Source organism: Canis lupus, chromosome 4, assembly GCF_003254725.2.
Source record: "Canis lupus dingo isolate Sandy chromosome 4, ASM325472v2, whole genome shotgun sequence".
In the NCBI taxonomy this organism is placed as follows: Eukaryota; Metazoa; Chordata; class Mammalia; order Carnivora; family Canidae; genus Canis; species Canis lupus.
Window position 1 is genome coordinate 70,520,288 of NC_064246.1, and position 14,349 is coordinate 70,534,636.

The following is a 14,349-nucleotide window of genomic DNA, read 5'->3' on the forward strand; positions in this document are numbered from 1 at the left end:
TTCTATGTATTTTAAATAAATTAAAAACGGGAGATTTTCACATTCTGTTCTGCTGCCAGTTTATTAAATGCTTCCTGTTACTGCTCTTGAATAACCTTCTGGGGAATTATCCATCTTGACTGAATTTTTTTTTTCTTAGTGTCTTCATTAAAATTTCCTTTAAAGTTTGTTCTTCTTTTGAACAGAAAGAAACATTTTCAAAGTGGTTTCACCAGCCCGCTGTCAGACTGCAGCATCAGTTGCTATATTAGTCTAACGTTGCCTTTCTGACTAGTGTCCAATGTTTAAATCCCAAGACATTTAATATTGTAACCAAAGGGCTTATTGAAAATAAGGGAGTGGTGTGTGTGTGCGGGGGTGGGGGGCTATATAGTTGGGAGCTTCCATTTTCGCTCTAAGCATTGGTGGCTTGCTTGTCCTCTAGTTCAATAAATCATCAATAACACCCAATTTTCACTACCATATGCTACTTCTTTCTTTTCTTTCTTTATAATTATTTGGCCCTTTCTGCAATAGCCTCTCAGAAACTAAGAAGTTGATATGTGCCTTTACAACGAAGAAATATGTTTTCTTAGAACTGCTTTCTGGGGCCCCTGGGTGGCTAAGTGGTTGAGCATCTGCCTTTGGCTCAGGTCGTGATCCCTGGGGTCCTGGGATCAAGTTCCTGCATCGGGCTCTTGCTTCTCCCTCTGCCTGTGTCTCTGCCTCTCTCTCTCTGTGTCTCTCATGAATGAATAAAATCTTTAAAAAAAATAAAAATCATAAGGAAGAAAAAATACATTTATAGTACTGTACTGTATTTATGAAAAAAAATTGATATAAGTGGCCCTCACAATTGAAACTCACTCTGTTCAAGGGTCAAACTATATATTTATTTATATATACATACACATATATAAAATATGCATATATATGCAAATGTGTATATATACAAACAATAAAATGCGGTAATGTCTGCTACAATTATTTTTCTGTGTATTTATCCTAATATGGAAACTTTTACTTTGGCACTTCTTTAGCTTTCATGCTTTTCGTACGATTATCAAGACCTCTGTGTTTCAGTAGGGAATTTAAATCTTTTCCTTAATATCAATGATAATGATATATACTTTCTTGAGAAATGAAAATATTTGAAATTAAACATCTAAGCTTAAACCATTAAGTAAAAGTGAACTTGACTTTAAAAAATAATTAGTTCCTCACATGACCTAAACTGATATTTGGCTATGGCATATAAGTCAACTTCTTATCCTGAGGATGTGTTTCACTTATAAATTGAGGTCTCTGTTCAAGACTCCTTTTGCATGGGTACCTAAGCCAATAGAGAAACCACATAAGGAAGAAGAGATTTTTGCCAAATTTTTGCCAAATGCTTAGAGAAGGAGGAGGCGTTAGATCCACTGCCATCCCAAATTAGCCAAGTACAAAGGTAAAGTAAGTGGTTTTTCAGATAAGCAAGATCTCAAAAACTTGACCTCCTATGCGCTGTTGCTAAAACTACTGAAGGATATGACCCACTAAAACAGGGAAGTAAACCAGTGAAGAGGAAAACAAGAGATCCAGTGCAAGACAGATGTGAAGGAAGTCCTGGAGACGATGGGAGAGGAGACCAAGAAAACAGAGGGGGTGGCACTAGAAGTCAATCCATTCAGGAACCTGTAGACCAGAGTCTCTAGAAGAGATATCTTCAAGAGGATGAAATTGATGGAATGTTAATTTACTTGAATTTGTCAAGAGATTTATCAAGAAGGGAAGCATTTGGAAATAAATATATAGAAAATTGAGCAAATGGAAAAGCAAGACATGCTAACTTTAGGGAAAGAAAATGTGAGTGGAAAAAAGCAGTCATGTGATATTACACTGCTAAGCTTTATCATTTATGTATAGTGATAATAATATGTTTACTGAGTATTGATTCAGACTTTACTGAGACCATAGGTGGATGAGAAGAGAGTGTGTGTGTGTGTGTGTGTGTGTGTGTGTGTGTGTAAGAGAGCAATATCCTGAGTCTCCATGGAGGAAAGTTAATGAGTAATATCTAAAACAGCATTATTCAAAAGTAGCAACATAAACATTTTTTTCAGAGATATGCAAAAAACATACCAAGGAGCTGGAACTACTTGCCTCTGGAAAATGGAAATTAAAAGGGAGGGGCTGTTTCTTCTCATAAGATCTACACAGATATTTGACTCTTGTCTGAGGTTGAGTTCTCTGGAATGCATTTATTGGGAAGTGCTCCTGGGATCAATGCTTGTGGACAAGACCAGCCTAGTGAAGGGCAAAAGAGCCATTCGTATCTGTCAGGTGCCCTGGGGAGATGGCGAGGTGGAGGGTAGGTCTGGAGAGCAAGCAGGAGCATAATTAGCAGAAGGAGCGTGTTTGTGCTCGTTTTATGGGAGTTGGAAAATAGAGCGTCTTCAGGTCTTTTAACTTTGCTTTTTAAGAAATGATACATTATTGTCATACATGTGCTTTAATTTGGTGGTTGTTCTACATTCAAGTAGCCCATGGAAACCTCCTCTTTCTACCCCCAAAATGTCTATGAGTCACCAAAAGATCTGAGCCTTCTTGCAGTGGCAGGGGTTGGGGATTCACTTCGTTAAATCCAGTGTTTCCCAGATTTGTCTACAACCCCTTTCTCAAATGACATGTTAGTATCCTAAGAGTTCAGTTTAATCAACCTATTTAATTGTGGTTGGACTTTTTTTTCAGAAATGCATTCTCTGATCGTGGCACTGTTCTTAGAAGGAAATACGATTCCCTTCATGAGAAGGATTCCAAGAACTGATTGATTGTGGCAAAGGCAGGGTCTGCCTATACATGCCTGGTTGAGCACTGTAAAATGGAAACAAAACAAAATACACCTCAATGAGAAAGAGGGGGAAGAAAAGGAGGGAGGAGGTGGAGGCTGTTTGGAACCAGGATTGAAAGATGTGGTAAGCATCGTGGGAATTAGAAAAGCCCAAAAGGGATACAGTTTTGGTTTTATGTCAAGAGGCCTAGGCCGGGGGAAGGCTCCCTCCCCATGAGGCTGGTTGGGGAGAAGGAGGCAACTGCCCAAGATGTGGGGCAGGTTGCAGGACAGGCAGCCAGGCTGGGGTTCCAATGGAAGGAGACGCTTGGCTTCACGCTAGGGCGGCTGCCTCTGGAGCGGCCTGACCCCGGAGCCTGAGCCCTGCAGGAGCCTCGCGGACCGAGGGGACAGGGGGGAAGCTCCAAGAGACATGGCTGGTGCAGTCAGTCACGATCAGGTAACTGAAAGCACCCCTGTGCTTCCTCCATCTGTGTCTCATTTGTTCGGTGAGCTCTCCGCACCCTGGGCTCACTTCACCCTCGAGACAGGGGCTGTCATCAACCGCTGCCCGTCGCCGTGGCCGGGGTGCAGGGGGAGGGGCCGGCTGGGGAAGCCAGGGGGCTCTTCTGATCCCCAGATGACCCTCGGAAGAGGACAAACAAGTGTACTTTATCTGTACCCGAGGTCCCCGAGGCGGTGGGGACGGTGAGTTGTGTGGAATGGGAAGCGCCCGGCTGTTCAGCAGACCTGCCTGCATTGGCTAAGGACAGGGGGTGGCCCTCTCCTTTCCATGTGCTGCGCATTCTTCCCTTTGGAATCTGAGCTTTTTAAAAGTATTAAATAGGTACCAAAGAACATTTAGAAAAACAAACAGGGGGGAATCCCTGGGTGGCTCAGCGGTTTGGCACCTGCCTTCGGCCCGGGGCATGATCCTGGAGTCTTGGGATCCAGTCCCAGGTCTGGCTCCCTGCGTGGAGCCTGCTTCTCCCTCTGCCTGTGTCTCTGCCTCCCTGTGTGTGTGTGTGTGTGTGTGTGTGTGTGTGTGTGTGTCATGAATAAATAAATAAAATATTTTTTAAAAAAGAAAGAAACAAAGATAAATAAATAAATAGATAGATGATAGATAGATGATAGATAGATAGATAGATAGATAGATAGATAGATAGATAGATAGATAGATAGAAAAACAGGGTAGCAACATTTTGGTAATAAGAACAGACAGACTGTTGCTGAGGGGTTAGAGCTCAGGGGAGGGTGTGATGGTTCAGTGTATTTGTGGTAACCTAGAAGGTCTGTATCTTGACTGTGGTGGTGGTTACAGGAATCTACGCCTCAATAAAACTTCATAGACGTATACGCACGTGCACGCTCACTCCCAGGTAGCCCCTGTCAAAAAAAACAGTGACATCTGAATAAGGGCTGCAGGTTATTCATAGTGTGGCACCGAGGTCAACTTTCTGGTTTGGGGTTTTGTTTTTGTTTTTGTTTTTTTCAGATTTTATGTATTTATTCATGAGAGACACAGAGAGAGGCAGAGACAGAGGCGGAGGGAGAAGCAGGCTCCATGCAGGGAGCCCAATGTGGGACTCAATCCCCAGATCCCCTGGGTCAGGCCCTGAGCCAAAGGCAGACACTCAACCTCTCAGCCACTCAGGCGTCTAGACTTTCTGGTTTTGATCACTGAACTATAGGAACTACTCAGGGAAGCTAGATGGAGGGTACAGGGGAACTCACTTTGCCCTTTTAAAAATTTCTATGTGAGGGATGCCTGGTTGGCTCAGCGGTTGCGCATCTTCCTTTGGCTCAGGGCATGATCCCAGAGTCCCGGGATCGAGTCCCACATCGGGCTCCCTGCAAGGAGCTTGCTTCCCCCCTGCCTATGTCTCTGCCTCTCTCTGTGTGTCTCTCATGAATAAATAAATAAATCTTAAAAATAAATTAAATTTCTATGTGAATACATAACTATTTCAAGATAAAAATATTTTAAAACTGGGAAGTTTGAATAATAATAGCACAACAGAAATCCATTACCAACCACCCAGCTTAAGAAAGACCATTACCATTATCTGGAAGGCCTTCAGTGTGATCCTTCCTGACTCCCTATCAGAGAGAACTCCTACCTGGATGTTTGTATTCATCATCCCTTCGCTTTTCTTTTTAGTCACCTCTCATGTATTTACACCCCCACAGAACATATTGTTTGGTTTTGCATGTTCTGGAATGTCAGCTAAATGGAGTCATTCTGGATATATTCTATCACTTGCTTTTACACTCAGCGAGTTTTCTTTCTGAATTCCATCTGTAATGAGTGTAGCTTTTTGACTTGTCCATTGATGTATTCATTGTGAATATGCCACAATTTATTTATCCATTCTTTTGTTTATTAACATTTGGCCTGTTTTCAGGGTTCTTTCCCCAATTACAAACAGTCCTGCTATGAAACATTCTTCCACATGTCTCTTAGTACACAGTGCACGAATTTCTCAAGGGACTATACCTTGGGGTGGAATTACTGAGTCAGAGAATTAATCTACTTTTCTAACTTACTGGATGGCGTCAAATTATCTTCAGAGCATAACGATTGCTGTGCGTTCTCAGTTAACGTTGGTTATTATCAGGATTCTCACTGTTTGTGTAAAGGGTATCTGACCATTGTGGTTTTAATTTGTATCTTTTTTTCTAATTTCTAATGAAATCACTCAGAATAATACATTATTGTCTATTTCTTGTTCTTCTGAGAAATACACACTTAACACTTTTGCTCACTTATCAGTTGTCTTTTTCTTATTGATTTATGGGGATTCTTTATATATGCTGGAGATTAATCCTTTGTGTTGCAAATACCTTCTTCCAGTTTCTGCCTTAACTTTTTTACTTTCGTTATTGTGTCTTTTAAGGAATATAAACTCTTAATTTTAAAACAGTTGATTTCATTTTAATAATTTATAGTATATATTTTTTTCAAAGAAATATTTATAAATCATAAAATTATACCTCTATATTAATCTTTGATAAATTTTATAGTTCTACTTTTACTTCTGAGTTTTTAATATACCAGAAATTGTAGTGTAAGGGCTTCAATATTATTTTTTAAACATATGGATAATTTGTTTTTCCCACACACATATATTGAAAAAATATTTCTCCCAGGGATCTCTAATGTCAGCGCTAGAAAAGACCGGACCTGGATGGCTCAGTAGTTGAGCATCTGCTTTGGGGTTAGGTCATGATTCTGGGATCCTGTGATCTAGTCCCATATCAGGCTCCCAGTAGGGGCCCTACTTCTCCCTCTGCCTGTGTCTCTGGCTCTCTTTCTGTGTCTCTCATGAATAAATAAATAAAATCTTAAAAAAAAAAAAGACTGGTCACATTTCAATGCAAAGTAGACCTATTTCTGGGCTCTGTATTCCACTGTACTGGCCCGACTATACTTTTTCCCACCGATACCATGCTATCTTAAATGCTTTAGCCCTAGAATAATTTTAATATCTGGAAGTCAAGTTCTCCCATGTGGTTCTTTTTTTTGAGTGTCTTGTCTATACTTGGTCTTTTGCTCTTTCATACATATTTTGGAATCAGCTTGCCAAGTTTCCTCAAAAGCCCAGGGGAATTTTGATGGGAATTATATTGAATTCAGAAAGTCATGTATCTTTAAGTGTATGTGTATATATACTTGACCACATTTTGCAGCCAAACAGATCATTTGTACAGCCTGATACTTCATTAGGGGCATATCACAGGCAGGAAGTTGGTTTGGTATGAAGGTACATGAAGCCAGTGATTCTTCTCTGATTCTTTACATCACTGTAAAGTAATGATAAGGAAGGATAAAGATCCTGTGCTCAAATTGCAGTGAACAGAGGTTTTTTTTGTTTTTTATTTTTAAGATTTTATTTATTTATTCATGAGGGACACAGGCAGAGGGAGAAGCAGGCTCCATGCAGGGAGCCCGACGTGGGACTCAATCTCAGGTCTTCAGGATCACAGCCTGGGCTGAAGGCAGCGCTAAACTGCTGGGCCACTGGGGCTGCCCCAGAGTTTTCACTTATAAAGAGCTGTTCCCTAAGTCAGAAGATGTCAGGGTTTGCAATTGCTATTACTTAAGTATGTCAATATAAACAGGTAAAGACTGTATTTCTGGGGATGTCTCCCATGAACACTGCAGCTAGACTCGGAATCAAATGCTAAATAATACAGCAATCAAATAAAGCTTTTTATATCCGTCCATGTCTTCCCATCCATAAAAAGTTTGTAAGAATTTTTCAGCAAGGACTTGCTGACCCCATTCAGATGAGAGTGTGTGATCATGCAACGCAGCCCCAGGATGAGCATTAAAAAATTAGGACAAGAGTAGACCACTCTGTTGATAGATCAAATTAATATTCATAATCTTTGCTTTGCAGTTCAATTAGAGCTACATTAAAAAGCCACATGAAGCCCAAGATATGGGACATCTGAAATTTGTCACGTCATTTTCCCCACCACCAACGCCCGGGCACAGCCTCATTTGTCTTGGTCTGTGAAGCTCAAGGAGGCAAGGCACTCTGGCTTCAGCTTTAAAAGTCTTATATGTTGATGTGTATCCCATGACTTCTAAAGATAAAGTGCTTTTTCACTGGCATTACTCACTTGTGTCAGAGGCTTTCTGGTAAATTCTTCAGGCCCTCACCTTGCGGGAAAAGACATCAGTTTGCCACTTCCTATGAAATGGGCTGTCCGTAATGCTGTGTTGTAATCTGATTCTCGGGAGGCCCTGATGGATGACAGTCGTGGACCAGGTTCGATGACAGTGCCCAGAGGCGGACCCTGAAGAGATGCTCCAAAAGTTAAGCCTTGCTTTCATTTGGCTGTAATGTCAGTTCAGTAGACAAGTAGTATCTGACTCCAAATCACCATTTTTCAAATTGTCTAGGTGTTTAATCCAAAAGTGCAAAACAGTTTCTAGTCGCCTGAAGGTACGGAGTGGTTAGGCAGGATTCTTGCACCTAAGAAACTTCTTGTCTAATAGGTAAAACATGAAGGAGAGCCTTGTCGTGATTAAACCGTTCAGGAATGTTCACTGAATCAACCAGAGATGGTGCTGGGGTTTGCAGAATGATCATAAAGGCAAGTGAAAAGAAACCGCGCTAACAGCATTAATGGAGCATCCGTCGGACCATTTGAGGTAGATCGGTGGTCTTCCAACTTTTTTGCATGCTTCCTCCTTAAGAGAATTTTTTAAGGTGGTATATTTCCTCTTGTTTCTGCTGCCAGTGTGGAACAGTCCAGAGAATTTGCCACTGAGGGGTGGCTACACAAGCAGTTTGCAACGCTGATTCATGAGAATCTTCGGATGTGAAAGAAAACCATAGTCGATTTATTACAGTGCAAGGAAACTCGGGTGTGTTTCTTTACACTCTGGGATAATGAAACACTAGTTAATATTTATGAAGCACCTGCCATGTGCCAGGCCTTATCCTAAGCATTTGGTATGGTTTATCTCATGTAATCTTCACCTTATGGAAACATCAGGTACTAGAATTCTCTCTTCCTGTCCAGAGAACTGAGGAGAGGCTTAAATTGAAAGAAGCAAACATGGAACCTAGGCATTTGGCTCCAGAAGACCATGTTCAGACCCTCTATGGTCTCCTGACCCTTTCAGAGGCAAAGACTTGCCTCTTCCCAATGTGGTCTCAAAAGAGATTTGGGCAGAAGCTGAGATGCGACCTTGAATCTCTGTTTTCCTTCGGAGCTGCACGCATCTCTGATGGGAGGGCTGCTCCAGCTTTCTGGGCAGGGCCATGGCCATTTATGGTTAGGGTATACCTGGACTCCTTGGCAATCTGTGGTTTCAACTGTGCATGGCAAGTGTTTCCTTATGGGGCTGGGTTTGTGGGAACAGGGGAAACCTCATCTCTGTCCCCTGAGCCCGGAGGGGCACAGTGACATTGTAAAATTGTCAGACTGTCCCCTTGACTGAACTGTACCTACACTCACCTATAGAATCTGTCCTTGGTGGTGATTCCCTTCAGGACTTCTGGGCATCATTCACAGGTAAATCTGACCTGGGAGAGAAAAGGGGGGGGGGGGGGGGGAGGAAAAGCAAACAGGAGAAATGGTAGCTCTGTCAGTTTTCAAAATGTATAACTTAACGCAGAACCAAATTCTTCTTGAAGCAAAAACTGCAGAGTCACAGCTGTCGCTGGGGGAAAAAATGCAAGTTTAGAGAGCTAAACTCTTATCCTCATGTTTTGATTACAATTGCCTTTGGGCCAAGTTCGCTCATTAGATGCTAATACATGTTTTCCATCATGTGCAAGAAAGGTTTTATACAAATTCCATTTCCCAGAACTCCGTGAATGAAATGGAAACCCCCTGTTTCTGGTTGTGGAAAAAAACCAAACCAAGACAAAACCCAAGAGCCTCCCTGCTCAGTGTTTCTCCGAGGACCCTCTGGTTTTTGCTAGGTGGCGCCATAGGCTCACAGATGGGCCTTTCTTAGCTTGCGGAGTGGCCACCTGTGGGATAGTAGGAATGAAGAGAAGAAACCAGCTTCAGCTTCTCTGCTTCTATCCTGGAGAAGACCATCAGCTCGACTGACAGGAGGTGAGGTCCATTTGCCTCTGGCCTCTGTCATTTTAGGAAGTGTTTATTTTCCCCCTTCCCCTTCCTGGTTGGTCACAGCTGGCGGTGAGGGGGTGTGTAGGCCCTAGATTTTGGCTATTCTTGAGGAACATTCTGGGGCATCTTACTTAGACTTGATCCTAAATATGTTTCTCTCTGAGTCTCTCAAAATTTGTGTAAGAGCTTGGGGAAGAAGGACCCAAGGAAGGGTTGATAATTCAGAGATTTGCATCAGCTCCCTCCTAGTCTCCTGAGCAAGGTCAGCATGTGGGGAAATCCCAATCTTCCAAGAGCCGCAGTATTTCCCAGCCTCCACAGGATGACCTTTCCCAATTCATGCAGCTCTCCGGGCCAGCCTGTTGTGGAGGAATGGAAGGCCCCACGGTGGTGGTGGTGGTGGTGGAGGTGGAGGAGGAGGAGGAGGAAAGGGGTGAGATAGAGCACAGGTTCCAGAAGCCCCGGATGGAGAACATCCAAGTACCTTTTGGCTTCAAAGAGAATCCCCTTTGTCACCCTATCAGAGACCCCAAACTCCCAAATTGCTGACTCATTTGCCTGAAGGCATGAAAGACTCTTCTCAAAACACCAATGTGATGGAAAGGCTTTAATTGGAAAAATTGGAGAAAGAATCTATTACAAAATGGCACTGCTCACAGAGCACTCGGGGAGGAGCCAGTCATGAGCGGGATGGGGTGGGTGGGCTGCACATAGACCAGAGGAGAGAGCTGGAATGGAGACAAACCTAATCTACTTGGTGTCTTGCTGGGGCCCCTGCTTCCTCTCCACCTGTACTGCCTGTAACATGGGAGTCAGATGCAGATCTATGATTCCCAGACTGGGTCCCCCAAGGTTTCCAGGAAAACCTAGTACCATCCCCATATCTTTAACAGATGCTAGTCGGCTCCTGTGTCCTGGTTTTGGTTCAGGCATCCCTGCCTCACATGCTGTGACCTGAAATCTGCTGCATGCCCAGGGTCACCCAACAGGGGTCACAGGTCCCTGTTGGGGACACAAGGCTAAGAGGGGCCTCAGCCAGGTGAAAGATGATATGCATATATCCCAGGAAGGAAGCCTAACAAACAGATTTGCAGAAACTCCTGGGACACAGCAGGGGCCCTGCTAGCAGTGAGCCTATTTCAGAAAATAGAAGTCTGAGAAATGAATGAGGGGTAGTGGAAAGGGAGGTGGGTGGGGGATTGGGGTGACTGGGTGAGGGGCACTGAGGGGGGCACTTGACAGGATGAGCACTGGGTGACATGCTATATGTTGGCAAATTGAACTCCAATAAAAAAAAATGTAAAAAAAAAATTAGTTTGTACAAGTAGTAATATGCAAAGTAACAACAGGAACAAAAATAAAGTTTGTAAGAAGTATATACATAGTCACAAGATGGTAAGGGGAACCATGAAAACCCCAAAGTAGAGGGAGAAAAAGTGACAATAAAAAAACTAATGCCTTTTTATTTGCAGAATGGATGTTGAGAGCTTCCTCCTTCTGAAATTGCCATAAAAACATTGATTTCAGCAATTATAGGAACTCTTAGAATTCCGTGTTTATCTTGATACCTCTCTCTATTTAGACGTTGAAGAATCCACCAGCTTTTCCTGCATTTGTCTCTGTCATAGCGATGACGCCTCCCTTGGCAGGACACATCAGTAGACTTAAGTGCCATGAGTCATATTTTCAATTTTTAATTAAATCATGGTCTCGCTAGGGTTTGATTTATTTAGACCCAAATTAATTTAGACCCTGGTCCACATAAATTTGCATAGTTTATTTTGCAAGCTTATGACTGTATGGATTGTAAAACCCTTTAGGTAGATGATAATATAGGTTGTAAAACCACTCTCTTATCAAGCAACGAGTGGTGGACTATAAGGTCCAAGGGTGGTGTTAACTTTATTTTTGAAACTAGCTTTATAAAGGAAGTCTGTTGTATTTCTAAATAAAGACATTTATGAGATCATTTAAAGATACTTCATCCCATATGTTTTCACTCAGTTTTAGTGATACAGCGAGCTTTATTCACAGCTAGTGGTGCTGATTTCTTTTTTTTCTTTCCCAGAATGGTTACAGATGGTCGTAAATCCATACAGTAAGTATCTAGCACAAAACTCATCTGCCTCAATCGAATATAGTAAATACTTTTTTTTTCTTTTAGTAAATACTTTTTAAGCCGCAGTAGTGTGAGTCAGAGAGATGTCACTTTCCTAGAATTCTGATGGAAAAAAAAAACAAACAAAACATCATGGTTAATTAATGTTCCCCAGAAAGGGTCACAGCTTACAGGAAATGAATCGGAAGGTGACAGGAAGAGAAATAGGAGCACAGTGTGCTCTGGCTGAGGGCTGTTGGAGGGGGCCGCATTCCTGCAGCCAGAAACTGGCCACAACCTCCTGAAGAAAGGGTACATCAGGCTGGTGCCTTTAAACCCGGATTTGACCAGCCTGGAGATGTGGGCGTGGAGAGGGAGGGAAGGACAGGGAAGGGTCTGGGCCGGGTGCAGGGCAAATGTCTGAGGGACTGGGTGAGATCCACCCCCCGCCAGTCCTCCTGCCTTGCAGCTGTGCTGTCAAGTTGCTTCTGTGGGTGGGGGCTTCTATAGAACTTCTGCGTGTCAAATATGATCGAGTGGGCATGCCTGGCAACTTGGCACTCATGACTCAGTTGAAGATGTGGCCCATAGCAGGTCATCACATAACCCTCAGAAGGGAAAGTGAGTAACATTCATCCTCTGCAAAAGGCAAAGTGAAATTTGCTCTGTGGGGAGCAGCATGCCCCCCACAATCGGGTGCCAGGCGAGAGTGTAGGTGTTTGCCTTCCTATGGTCACTGACCTGCAGGCCGGAAGAGGGGTGGCAGGAGCTGGAGACCAGACCTGCCTGAAGGTGCTCAGCCTGCCTTCTCCTGTTCCAGTTCATTCTTTACACTGGGTGATAGCCCTCCGCAAGGTCCAGTGCAGGGTGATTTCTTCTGATGCACGGTTTGATGGACAGAAAACATTTACAAAGGTCTAAAAATCAAATCAAATCTCATTACATGCTTAAAGGAGCTTATTTGTCAGAAACGAATCAGAATTCTTCCGGGAAATCTGGAAAGGGTGGGTGTCACACTTCTAGCAATTCCTGAAAATCTCCATGTATTATTAATTTTCCTGGGGGGAGGGGCTGTGAGGGCCTTTGTTTGCGATGCCAGAAGCATAGCTGTTGTGTTTGTCTCAAGGAGGTATGCTAAATATCTTTTTGTTTTTTTAAGTCATTTTGTTGTGCCTGATTGCACTTTTGATGAGGGTCGGAGTGGAGAGGAGATGACCATTATATAAACCAATAAAATGCCAGGTGTTGCAAATCCCTAGAGACTGGGGCTCTGTAGGCTGCTACTGGGAAGCATTAGCAGGATCCTCTCCCTGCCCTGTGCCTGGCAAGGAAACTGAGGACGGAGTTGGGGATGCAATGAGAAGACAAGTCAGGGTTCAGCAAGAGTCTAAGGACCATCTGCCAGCCCATCAGAAAACACTGGAAAGTCCCATTGGCATGCGATATTGCTTTTGTGAAAATGATGAGGTTTATTGAATGGAAATAAGAAGCTGGGAAACCTGAGTACCGTTTATAGCATATCATGGGAGTTAAGACTTGAGTTAAGAACCCAGCTTCACAACTAATGAACTGTCCGACTATGAACAAATCATGTTCTTTCTCTGTCTCGGTTCCCAGGAGGATTGGGCTTTTTAATCAGCACAAGCTGCCCTGCTCTAAACTCTCTTCTGAGTCTTCCAAATTTCTTTTCTTGTACCTTGGATATATCCTAACAAAGAAAAGGAGGACAAGTAATTGCTTTTTTTCTAAATCTCCCACTGTCATTTATAGGGTATATACTCTTTTTTTTTTTTTGGCCAGGAAAGCTATGGTAACATATGACCAACACCCCTTCTGTTATAATCTGCCTTTCTAATGATAGGCTCTTGGTCCTGACTTTTTTTGAGGGCACATGAGAAGTGAAGCCATCCTTGGCTCTTGTAAGTACATATTAAAGAGTGGACATCATCACTGTAGTTGGGTTGCCAAAATCTAACAGAAAAGACAAAAATGACTATAATACATACTTAACGTACATCTAACAGAACAAAAAGGAGTTGTAAAAGGGTGCATAAGTATAAGGACGGTAAAGAATGGATGGAATTGGGCAGGGAAACCTGAAAGGCGCCAGGCCAGCCCTGAGCTGGGAGGATATGCTAGGCCTTGCCTGCTGAATCTTTCTGATGGCTTCTTCTTTTCTGTTCTCACTTGGACATGGAAGGCAGGACAGAATGACCTTTCCTGCCTCACTTATTGTTTGTACATACATGTCGCATGGCAGCTCCAGCTGTTGCCATTTCTGTCCTGGATGAAAGGAAACACTCTCCATTTTGTATTTTTGGATCCCAACCCCTGTCACTTTTCCTGAAGTTAATATGCAATACCTGGACTGATTCTTTACCCAGGGTTTTAGTGAAGTCTTACAGCTTTTCAGGGCATCAGAGGGGATGCTGACATCAGGAATCTTGCTCTGGTGAACTACCCTAAGTGCAAATGTCTACTACCTTGGCCTGTGTACATGTATGCATGTGATTATTGGGGGATGAAGGGAGATCTGTGGAGGTTCCATTGGGGAGCTTCCTGGGTCCCAAGAGGTTGTCTCTGAAAGTTATCTTATGTGTCAACATGGAGGGTGTTTTTGGTTGAGATTAGCATTTAAATTTGCAAACTTGGAGGAAGCAGATTACTCTGCATAAGGTGAGTGGCCCTCAAATAATCAGTTGAAGGCCTAAACAGAACCAAAAAACCAGCCTCCCTGAACCAAGACTGCCTTTGGACTTCATCTGCACAATTGGCTGTCCTGGGCCTTCAGCCTACCAGGCCACATTGTAGATTTGAGATTTACCAGCCTCTGAAATTGTGTGAACCAATTCCTTAG

At 43.0% G+C, this 14,349-nt stretch overlaps 1 long non-coding RNA gene across 3 annotated transcripts in view; it reads left to right on the forward strand.

The window, feature by feature from the left end:
• Positions 1-14,349, forward strand: part of LOC112652792 (uncharacterized) — a 50,280-nt gene that overhangs the window by 17,309 nt on the left and 18,622 nt on the right. Inside the window, exons 4-5 of one of the 3 annotated variants that reach the window (XR_007410373.1) lie at positions 7,198-9,379; positions 11,463-11,492. The exons of 1 other annotated variant lie outside the window; for it this stretch is intronic. This is a non-coding gene — a long non-coding RNA (uncharacterized LOC112652792). The remainder of the gene's footprint in view (positions 1-7,197; positions 9,380-11,462; positions 11,493-14,349) is intronic. One more of the 3 variants, XR_007410374.1, reaches the window with a different exon arrangement.